Source organism: Anolis sagrei, chromosome Y (genome assembly GCF_037176765.1).
Source record: "Anolis sagrei isolate rAnoSag1 chromosome Y, rAnoSag1.mat, whole genome shotgun sequence".
Taxonomy (NCBI): Eukaryota; Metazoa; Chordata; class Lepidosauria; order Squamata; family Dactyloidae; genus Anolis; species Anolis sagrei.
In genome coordinates, this window is record NC_090035.1 from 56,010,099 (window position 1) to 56,019,811 (window position 9,713).

The window sequence follows — 9,713 nt, forward strand, 5'->3', positions numbered from 1 at the left end:
GGTGGTTGGTGACTTGACATCTGCTCTTTCCTGCAATTGCTGGATTGGATTATCAGCAACTCCAGGTTCTTCTTCATCTGTAGTGGAAAGGGGGATGCCAGCATTCAGCGGTAATGCTTGGGATTCCTCTAATGGATTCCATTTTGTGAGGTGGGAGTTTGCTCATAGCATTGGTGGGTTCCCCTTCAATTTAAGGCCTCCTGGAGGAGTGTCAGTTTGTCTGCTCTGAGGAGAACAGCTTTCGTTTCTGGAGGTAGAGAGATTTAGGTTTGCTGTAATACTTAGCTGGCATACAGAGTTGTCAGTTCATGTCAATCAAGACTTGTTACAGGGCACTTTGTGAGACTTCTCTTTTTGTTATGGAGGAAGGGGTATACGTCTCCCTTCCCGTGCATGGTGGCATCGCGTTCCTCAAAATGCATTATGGAAGAGCTTTCCCTGTGGCTGGGGGCCTATCCTTTTCTTCTGGGCAAAGGAACTTTTCCTCCATCTGTCTGTTCTTTGTGGTGTCCATTCCATTAAAAAAAATTAAGGAGATGGGACATTTGCATAATTCCAGGTTCTTCTGGAATAACCACCACCCTCTGCTCAATAGCTGCTGGCTGGTGCTGCTCGCTTGGCTGTCCAGTCGACCGGTGGCGGCTGCCTGTGTAAATTCAAACTGGCCTTTTTTTTCTGCAGTTCCCTTAGGATTCCATGGACCTTAATTGGAGGGGTGGGACTCTTTGCCTGTGCAGCAGCTGTCTGTACTTTCTCAGGATGGCCTTTTGGAGCATTCCTCTTTTAACAATCCTTTTTCCCTCACCTCTCTCAGTACTACTGTGTAGTAATAACTGGAGGATGGAAGATCTTTGGAGCACATTATCCGAACATTTGGTTTTTTTTATAACTTCTCAACTTTATTTGAGTATCTGAAACATTTGATTCTAAGTTATTTCATTGCCGATATCACTGAGCAATTGTAATATGTTAGCACATACTTTGGGTAACTTGCACTTACTTTTGATTATTTGTTTGTTTGTACACTGTCCTTCACACCCCAGGAAGGAATGGGTGGGGTGACGGTTGGACAGGTTTGCATGCATCGAGCTGGAGGTGTTAGAGGAAGTGGTGCTGTCGGTGGCCCGTTGACCACCCTGCAGTCAAGCAATCTCTACTTATAAGCGTTGGGGTAGCCGTTTCGCTGGTACGTGCGTACTCTTCTCCCTCACCTGGGCAACGTGCTAGCTGGTCCATTCATTTATCCACGTGACTTCTCCATCTACGGGTTCTTTGTGGTATGCGTACAGCACCCGTAATTGGAGAATTTTAATGAGATAGCAGTTTGTTCCTGAGAAAAACTTCCTTCCTCTGCTGTAGGGGACCTACTTGCTGTTTGGTTGTGTTCAGTGGCTTGCTGTCGTTTTCCACCGCTTGTCTGGTGACTTCCCATCATCTCTTCCCATCAACTCCAGGGTGGCATTGAAAGAAGTGATCTTCATAAGAGACATGTCTCTACCACATGTGTATGAAATGTCCTGGGGGAAGTCTGCCTGGCTGCCAAATGTAGGCCAGTATTTCACCCCGGAGTTTCCTCGGAGAGAACCACCACCCTTTGCTCAATGGGTGCTAGTGCTTCTTGCTTGTTCTGAGTTTGCCACCTTTTTCCAGTCTCTGGTCCAGTGTTCCATAGTCCGTCCCCTCTTGAGCTTACCATATCCTTTCCTATCTTTGAGGGGTGTATGTTTCTCTGTGGTGTTGTCCAGTGGTGCAGTTTTCTGGCCTGTTGTTGTCTTTCAGGACTGCCGGGTTGTCTGCTGTGTGTTGGTAGGCCATTCAGGTCTCCAGAAATTTTTTCAAAGGCCAGCTTGTCTTCCTCACTGCTGCTGTTACTTAATTATTGCTCTTATATGTTAATTGCCATATTTGTTCCTTCAGTTTATTTAAATTTAGTATCTGAAATACATAAATGCAACCTTTGTTAATTTAATTTTTCCGTAAATTGATTTTTACTTTGAGTATTCATACCATCTCTAGACCCAGGGGACTCAGAGGGGTGGCCGCTTGTCTGCTATGTGTATTCCAGCACTCCTTCATGGTGGGTGGACTTGACTTCATCAGTGCCGGCAGGAGTTCTGTCCTTGGGGTATTTTGACCGTTCCCTAGATGACATGACAGGTTGTGCTATTGGTGCAGGTAGGTACAGTGCAGACTAGGGGAATGTCAGGAGTGACGGTTGGATATAGCTTTGAGTGCATCTCAGCTGTCCTCCAGTAGTGGTGGCCATGGGTCAGGCAAGCGGTCGGTCCCGGGGGGAATGGCAGGAGTGACGGTTGGATATAGCTTTGAGTGCATCTCAGCTGTCCTCCAGTAGTGGTGGCTGCGGGTCAGGCAAGCGGTCAGTCCCAGGGGGAATGACAAGAGTGACAGTTGGATATAGCTTTGAGTGCACTTCGCTTCCTTCACAGCCCCTTCAGCAGCCTTTACTTCCATTTTTGTCTTCTCTAATTCATCTACAGAAATTGCTTGAAGGTAGATGACATATATGGATACGTCCTGTGTCTGTAAAAGCAATAAGGCAAGTGCTTGGTTTCTACTTTTTGGCTTGAATGAATATCCTCATCCAAGGGACAAAGTACAATATAGCTGTATAAGCTCTCAGAGACCATTGTTCCGGAAGGTTCTCGGTAGCTCCAGTGATCAGCATGTCCTCGTCATCTATCAGTCCTGGGGGGAATGGCAGGAGTGACGGTTAGATATAGCTTTGAGTGCATCTCAGCTGTCCTCCAGTAGTGGTGGCCACCAGGCCTGGGAGGTGTTGGAGAAAGTGGTTGTGAGGGCAGTCCACTGGTCATGGGTCCGGCAAGCGGTCAGTCCCGGGGGGAATGGCAGAAGTGACGGTTGGATATAGCTTTGAGTGCATCTCAGCTGTCCTCCAGTAGTGGTGGCCACTGGGCCTGGGAGGTGTTGGAAGAAGTGGTCATGAGGGCAGTCCGCAGACCACGGGTCATGCAAGCGGTCAGCACGCTGGGCTCCTATAGAAGACTGTAAACAGGACTTAAATTCTGTTAGCCCAACAGGACGCCAGGGTTACCTCAGAGAGCGGTTTTTTGGGATTTTCCTGAAAAGATTGGCTCCAAAGTCTTTAAAGATGCAACAAAATCTTTATTACTGAACAAATAATAAATCTTCAACTATTTGCTTCAAAGTTTTCTTAATAAACTATTGGCTTTCTCAATCTTGCCCCAAAAGGCAGGCAACTGTTCCTTCACTGTTGGGAAAATCCCCGACCTCTACCTGGGCAATATGATTTCTCTTCTGTTGCCGTGGGACCCCTACACCTGGTCCAATCTGCTTTATGGTTGCCGAGAAGGGCCCTTACCGAACAGAGACTTTACAGAACTTCCAGGAGGAGGAAGATGTCCACTTCCCAGTGATGGATGGCTGAAGTGCTGTGGGACTGGATCCCTAGCAAGAGAGCTGTGAGGCTGAATCTGTATATTCCTGGCCAAGCTATGGGGCCTTCTCTCCCCGTCCAAGCTATGGGGTCTTTTCTCCCAACCAAGCTGTAAATAATGAAGCGTTTTACAGGAGGCCTTGGTTTAAGTCCTGTAAGGAAGACTTCTCTGTGTGGACTGACCTAAAATTGCTCCTACTCCCTCCGAAGCCCAAAAAAGGGGGTGGGGGGTGGGACTAGGGAACCTCAAGCAAGTTAGGACTTTTTGCACAATTCCAGATGTCATGTTGTCCTTCATGACTGTTATCAGTGTCATGGGAAAGAAGTCTCAATTTAAGGCAAATATCACACTGAACAATATCAAGAATTTCCACTGTCTTCTTTTGTATTGAATTTGTTAGAAGGTCTTTCACACCACTTGTCAGTCAGATATCCAAAGTCAGCCCAGAACAAGGTCTCTCCTTTTTTACTTATTCCCATGTCTTTCCAGTCCTGGACAAGATAGTTTCCCATGGCTTTCAGCAAATGGTTTTATTCTTTAACATTGGCAAAGGCCTGCTTGTTGTGTGCTGGCTCCATAACATATATGGCACGTCCACAGTCCCCATTGCTTCAGCTCCTAAATATGATTCTATATTTTTCTGGTGTCCCACTTTCTCAAACAACCTGATCAAATGATTATTGCTGTAGATAATCATGCCATCTTCACTTCTGTTCTGAATGTTGATTCTAAATATTAAAATCAGTTTTTTTGGTCTTCTCAAGTTTCTTCATTTGTCTTCCAGTTTCTCTCTCATTCTCTTCTCATTCACCTGAGCATGCTGTAATTTGAACTCACTGTCTTCATGGAAGGGAGAGTCTTGTGAATATTTTAGAGTGCACTTCGCTTCCTTCACAGCCTCTTCAGCAGTATTTACTTCCATTTTTGTCTTCTCTAATTCATTTACAGAAATTTGCTTGAAGGTAGATGACATATATTGATACATCCTGGGTCTGTAAAAGCAATAAGGCAAGTGCTTAGTTTCTACTTTCTTGGCTTGAATGAATATCCTCATCCGTGGGACAAAGTACAATATAGCTGTATAAGCTCTCAGAGACCATTGTTCCAGAAGGTTCTCGGTAGCTCCAGTGATCAGCATGTCCTCGTCATCTATCAGTCCTGGGGGGAATGGCAGGAGTGATGGTTGGATAGCTTTGTGTGCTTCTCAGCTGTCCTCCAGTAGTGGTGTCCACCAGGCCTTCAGGAAATGGTCCGTTGGAGACAGAATTTCTGAATTTATTTATTTATTTATTTATTTATTTATTTATTTCCTTAATTCATACCCCCACCATCCCCTCCCCCCCAAGGCGGACAGAGGGCGGCCTGACAGCATCATACAGTGCAACATCAGAAACACAGCATCAGTTCCAATACAAATGTTTGACATTAGAACAACCAATGAAGCAATTAAGAAGCAATTTGGGTCATTATGACAGATCTGTGAAGTACAAGGTTTAAAATTGAAAAGAGTATTCTCAGCAACCACAGTGTTGTCATCCCTGAGAAAGTTGACATTGCCCGGAAGGGGTGAAACGGTCATTCTCAATGGCCACAGAGGAACTCTCCAATGGGACTTCAACCATATTAATGTGGTACTCTCCCTTTGGGGAAAGAATCACAGGAAGCTGCATGTTGACAAATGGTGGTGCTACATAAATAGCTGACCACACAGTCAGCACAATTTCTACTCACGTTCAGAATATGACCAAGGGTGTCACGCTTTGTTTTTGTTACAAAATGAGGTCTTTACACAGACTTCCCCATCTACGTGTATATATACAGGAGTGTGGCTGTCTTGTAGAAATATGTAAGTTTCTACTGGGTGTGAATACGGCCACTGGGTGTGAATACGGCCAGGGTAATTGTAATGTATATGGTCGTCTCGGATGCATTTCCCCTTTGTAAACCATCCTTTCCTTATCAGTTGAAGGGGTGGTTGTTTGTCTGCCCTATGCCCACAATTTGGTGACTGGTACTTCCTGGTCCTTACAAACGTGACTCTACCATGCGGCTGCAGGGACAGTATCTCAAGGCATTGGGCCATTGGAGTCCACTTCATTAACTGAAGATTTCTTTACTCCCTTTCAAATTGGTTTCATACCCCACCCTTCTCCCCCCAGAGGGGGAATCATGGTGGCCTTATTAAAGCAGCATACGATGCTACCATCAAGAGAACAACAGAAGTCCTTCTTTTTGTTAAATCAAAAAATTGAGTAAGTCGCATCCATTAAAATTGAAATCCAAAACCCAGTACAGATCAAATAATGGACAAGTCACCATTTATGTGGCTACAGGAGGTGACTGGGGAAGACCGCAGGCATTCACAGAGCAGACGAACAGTCATTCCTGGGTGGGAATGTTACCCCCAGGAGGTGTGTTGGAGGTGGTGGTGGGGGAGGATGGATGGCTGACATGCAGCCAGCAGGCTGACACACCCAGTAAGAGGAGGGATTTATTGTTCCCCCTGGAGTATAGTGGAAGTAAGTTTGGGGAGGAGAGCTGGAATCCACATAGCAGGCAAATGGTCATTCCTGGAGGAAAGTGCTTCCTCCTGGAGGAGGTGATAGTGGAGGATTGCTGGCTGGAGGAGGTGATGGTCGTGGAGGTGGTCACACTGGAGGACAGCCAGTATGCACCCAAACCTGTCCAAACATCGCTCCTGGGGGGACCGATGCCCCCGGGAGGGGTTGGAGGTGGGCAGAATGGAGCGCTGGCCTACACTGCAGGCAAGCAGTCCCTCCCGGGGGGCATGGATCGATGTCCCCGGGAGACGGTTGGAGAAGGTGGGTGTAATTGGGCGGTGGCCTTGACTCTGCAGGCAAGCAGTCATTCCCAGGAGGGGAGGGGGTGAGGATCGATGCCTCTCAGGAGGGGTTGGAGAAGGTGGGCAGAATGGGGTGCTGGCCCTCACTCTGCAGGCAAGCAGTCACACCCGGAAGGTGAGGACTGATGCCCCCCGGGAGGGGTTGGAAAAGGTCAGCAGAATGGGCCGCTGGCCTTCTCTCTGCAGGCAAGCATTCACTCCCGGGGTGTGAGGATCGATGCCCCCCGGGAGGGGTTGGAGAAGGTGGGCAGATTGGGGTGCTGATCCTTCACACTGCCGGCAAGCAGTCACTCCCGGGGTGTGTGCATTGATGCCCCCTGGGAGGAGGTGGTGGTGATGGTGTTGGTGGGGGTGGTCATACTGGAGGACAGCTGGTTTGCATACAAAACTGTCCAATAGGTAATTCTAGGGGGATTGCTCTCCCTGGGAGGGGTTGGAGGAAAGGTGGGCAGAACGGGGCGCTACCCTGCAAACACGGCAGTCCAGCAGTCACTCCCGGGGGGGGGGGTGAGGATTGATGCCGCCCGAGGGGAGGTGATGGTGATGGTGGTGGGCGGAATGGGGCACTGGCCTTCACTCTGCAGGCAGTCACTCCCGGGGTGTGTGCATTGATGCCCCCTGGGAGGAGGTGGTGGTGATGGTGTTGGTGAAGGTGGTCATACTGGAGGATGGCTGGTATGCATACAAAACTGTCCAATCGGTCATTCCTGGGGGATTGTTCCAACTGGGAGGGGTTGGAGGAAAGTTCGGTAAAATGGGGCGATGTCCCCACAAACACAGCCGTCAAGCAGTCACTCCCGGGGAGGGGGGGGTGAGGATTGATGCCCTCCGGGTGGAGGTGATGGTGGTGGTGGTGGTTGAGGTGGTCACACTGGAGGACGGCCAGTATGTGTTACACAGAATCAATTTGTTGTGCAGTAGAAATGTCCAACATGTCCAAAAACCCAATGCCAAAGATACAGACCAGTCAGAAGAAATAAAACAGTAGAACTTTACTCTTGGTTGTAGAGTTGAAAATAAAACAGCTTGGCACACTTACATAGTCTCTGTAAATAATACAGAATAAATCTTCTGTGTCATAAATCATAGAGCATAACAAAATAAAACATGGTTACTTCACCATAGCATAAGCTTCTTGCATCTGCTCTCTAGCAAATCAAACAGCCAACTGCAAAAACAGTTTGCAAAAGCCTCAGAAAACTGTTACATAGAAGAAGCGTGGTCTAGCCTTGCTGAGCTGAGCTTTTGCAGCTGCAGTTAATCATTAACAGTTTGCCAGGCTTTTCTGCAAGTTTTCTTTAACACACACACACTGTACTTACAACAATATACCGTAATAGTATGCACTCAAACCCTTAATTAATTGGCAGTCATCACTGCCTCTCCCCATAAGTTACTGGGTAACCCTGAGTCTGTCAAGAGAGAATCCTTAACTGTTTGAATCTTCCTTACAAATCTTTCTATTTTGCCATTTTCGGCACTTTGATATGGGCACATTTGTCTGTGTTTGATCCCCTCATTTTTCAAGAAACTATAAATTGTGTGATGTGAATTCGCCTCCTCTATCAGTTTGCAAGGCTTTTACATCTACCTCAAACTGTCTCCTTATGTAAGCAACCCAGTTCTTAAAAGTTTCAAACACTTCACTTTTATGCTTTAACAAAAAACTCCACGCAAAATTAGAGTAGTCATCAAGAATACACAATAAATTGATGACTTCCGGTTGGTGGCACTTCAATGGAGGATGCGTCTCTTCGAGCTCCGCTCGAGGACAGCCTGGTTTAGAGTGTGGGAATTCGATATACCCTTTCTGATCGGCGGACTGAGGTCGAGGAAAGAAAGCAGAGAGGCGCAAGTCGGCCGAGGGTGCCTAAGTGGTGTCCCCCTCAAGGGGACACCCAAAAGACGCCCGGCAACAGTGCCCCTCTCTGAAAACTCAAGCCGCAGCAGGAGGCCATTCAAGCCCCCAGAACTCCATTGGCCACCAGCACAACTCAAAGAATAAAGAGAAACAACCAAATACAACCAAATACAAAGCAAACGTCTACTGAGGAATAGACTCGACCACAGCGACAGAAACACTTCAAAGCCGGACGACAAAATACAAAGGTAATCCAGAAATCCAGATTGGGGGAACAGGGGGTGGTAGCTGAACCAAAGAAATATAGAGGAAATAAAATAAGAAAACAATCCCACTGCACAGCTGGGTAGAGCAAAGGACGCTCCCTCCCTTAAACCAAAGGGACTGCAGAGCCGACCCGGGAAAATTCAACGACCGTCCCGGAGGGGACGATTGTTGAAGCCCACAAACATCCAGCGGCATAGCAGGCTGTGACAAGGGAAGTCAATACAATAATACAATATAATATAACAAAGCACTAAGCAATACCAAAGAGGAGAAAGAAAGAAAAAAGGATTAAAAGAACTAAGTTTAAAATCTGGAACCCCCCCCCCCCCCAGCAGCAAGGAGAGAAGCCACGTGAAAGTTAATGCAGTGACCAAAAAAAAAGGGACACTGACCTTGGAAACGCCATCCAGTCATCCAGCCATTATCAGCAGCCCAAGGTCCATCCTCCAACAGCCCTCCAACAGCCCAAGGCCAAGAGGAGGGGGAAAGAGGACGGCGGAGAAAGAGCGCAGCCAGCCCTGAAAAGGAGAAGGTGTGCCGAAACACGGCAGCGGAAGATCGCGAGAGGAACCACGCAACGCGAGAACACCAAACCATAAACAAACCTCGCGAGAAAAGGAATGAGACTGAGTGCCTACAAAGGCGGAAGAGGGACTAGACAGGGGGAAAAAAATCAAGACAAATAAACAAGCAGACTGCAACGAAATAAATAATAAATAATAAACAAAAATAAAAATAAATAAAGCAAAATAAAACAAATAAATAACAAATAAACAACAATAAAATCAATAATAAATAATTAAATAAAGAAAGAAAACAGAGAAGCACAGAGAGCAATACATTTAACAAAAGAAAATAAAAGCAAAAAATCAAAAATAAATAATAAACAACAATAATAAAAATAAAATAATAATAAAAAATAAATAAAAAATTAAAAATAAAGCAAAAAAAAAAAAAAAGAAAAACCTAAAAGAAAAAGAAAGCAATAAATAACAACTAAAAAATATTGAAACTCAAACTAAACCTCAACAATCTACACAAAATAGTAAGCATAAAACACACAAAGCACAAACATATACACACCAAAATAAATAAATAAATAAGCAATAACAACAATAAAAAAGGAAAAAAAATAATTAAATTATAGCAACAAAAACACAACAAAAACACGCATACAAACTAACAACTCAACTAGAAATAACAACATAATAACAATATACTTACACCCAACAAATTTGGCTTTCCAGACCACACAATCTATCACACATAACAGGTAAATAATACA

The 9,713-nt window shown here is 45.8% G+C and overlaps 1 pseudogene; it reads right to left on the bottom strand.

Moving 5' to 3' along the window:
- Positions 1 to 3,796: 3,796 nt before the first annotated feature.
- LOC137095631 (MORC family CW-type zinc finger protein 1 pseudogene) lies at positions 3,797 to 5,820 on the bottom strand (annotated as a pseudogene).
- Between the last annotated feature and the right edge of the window lie 3,893 nt (positions 5,821 to 9,713).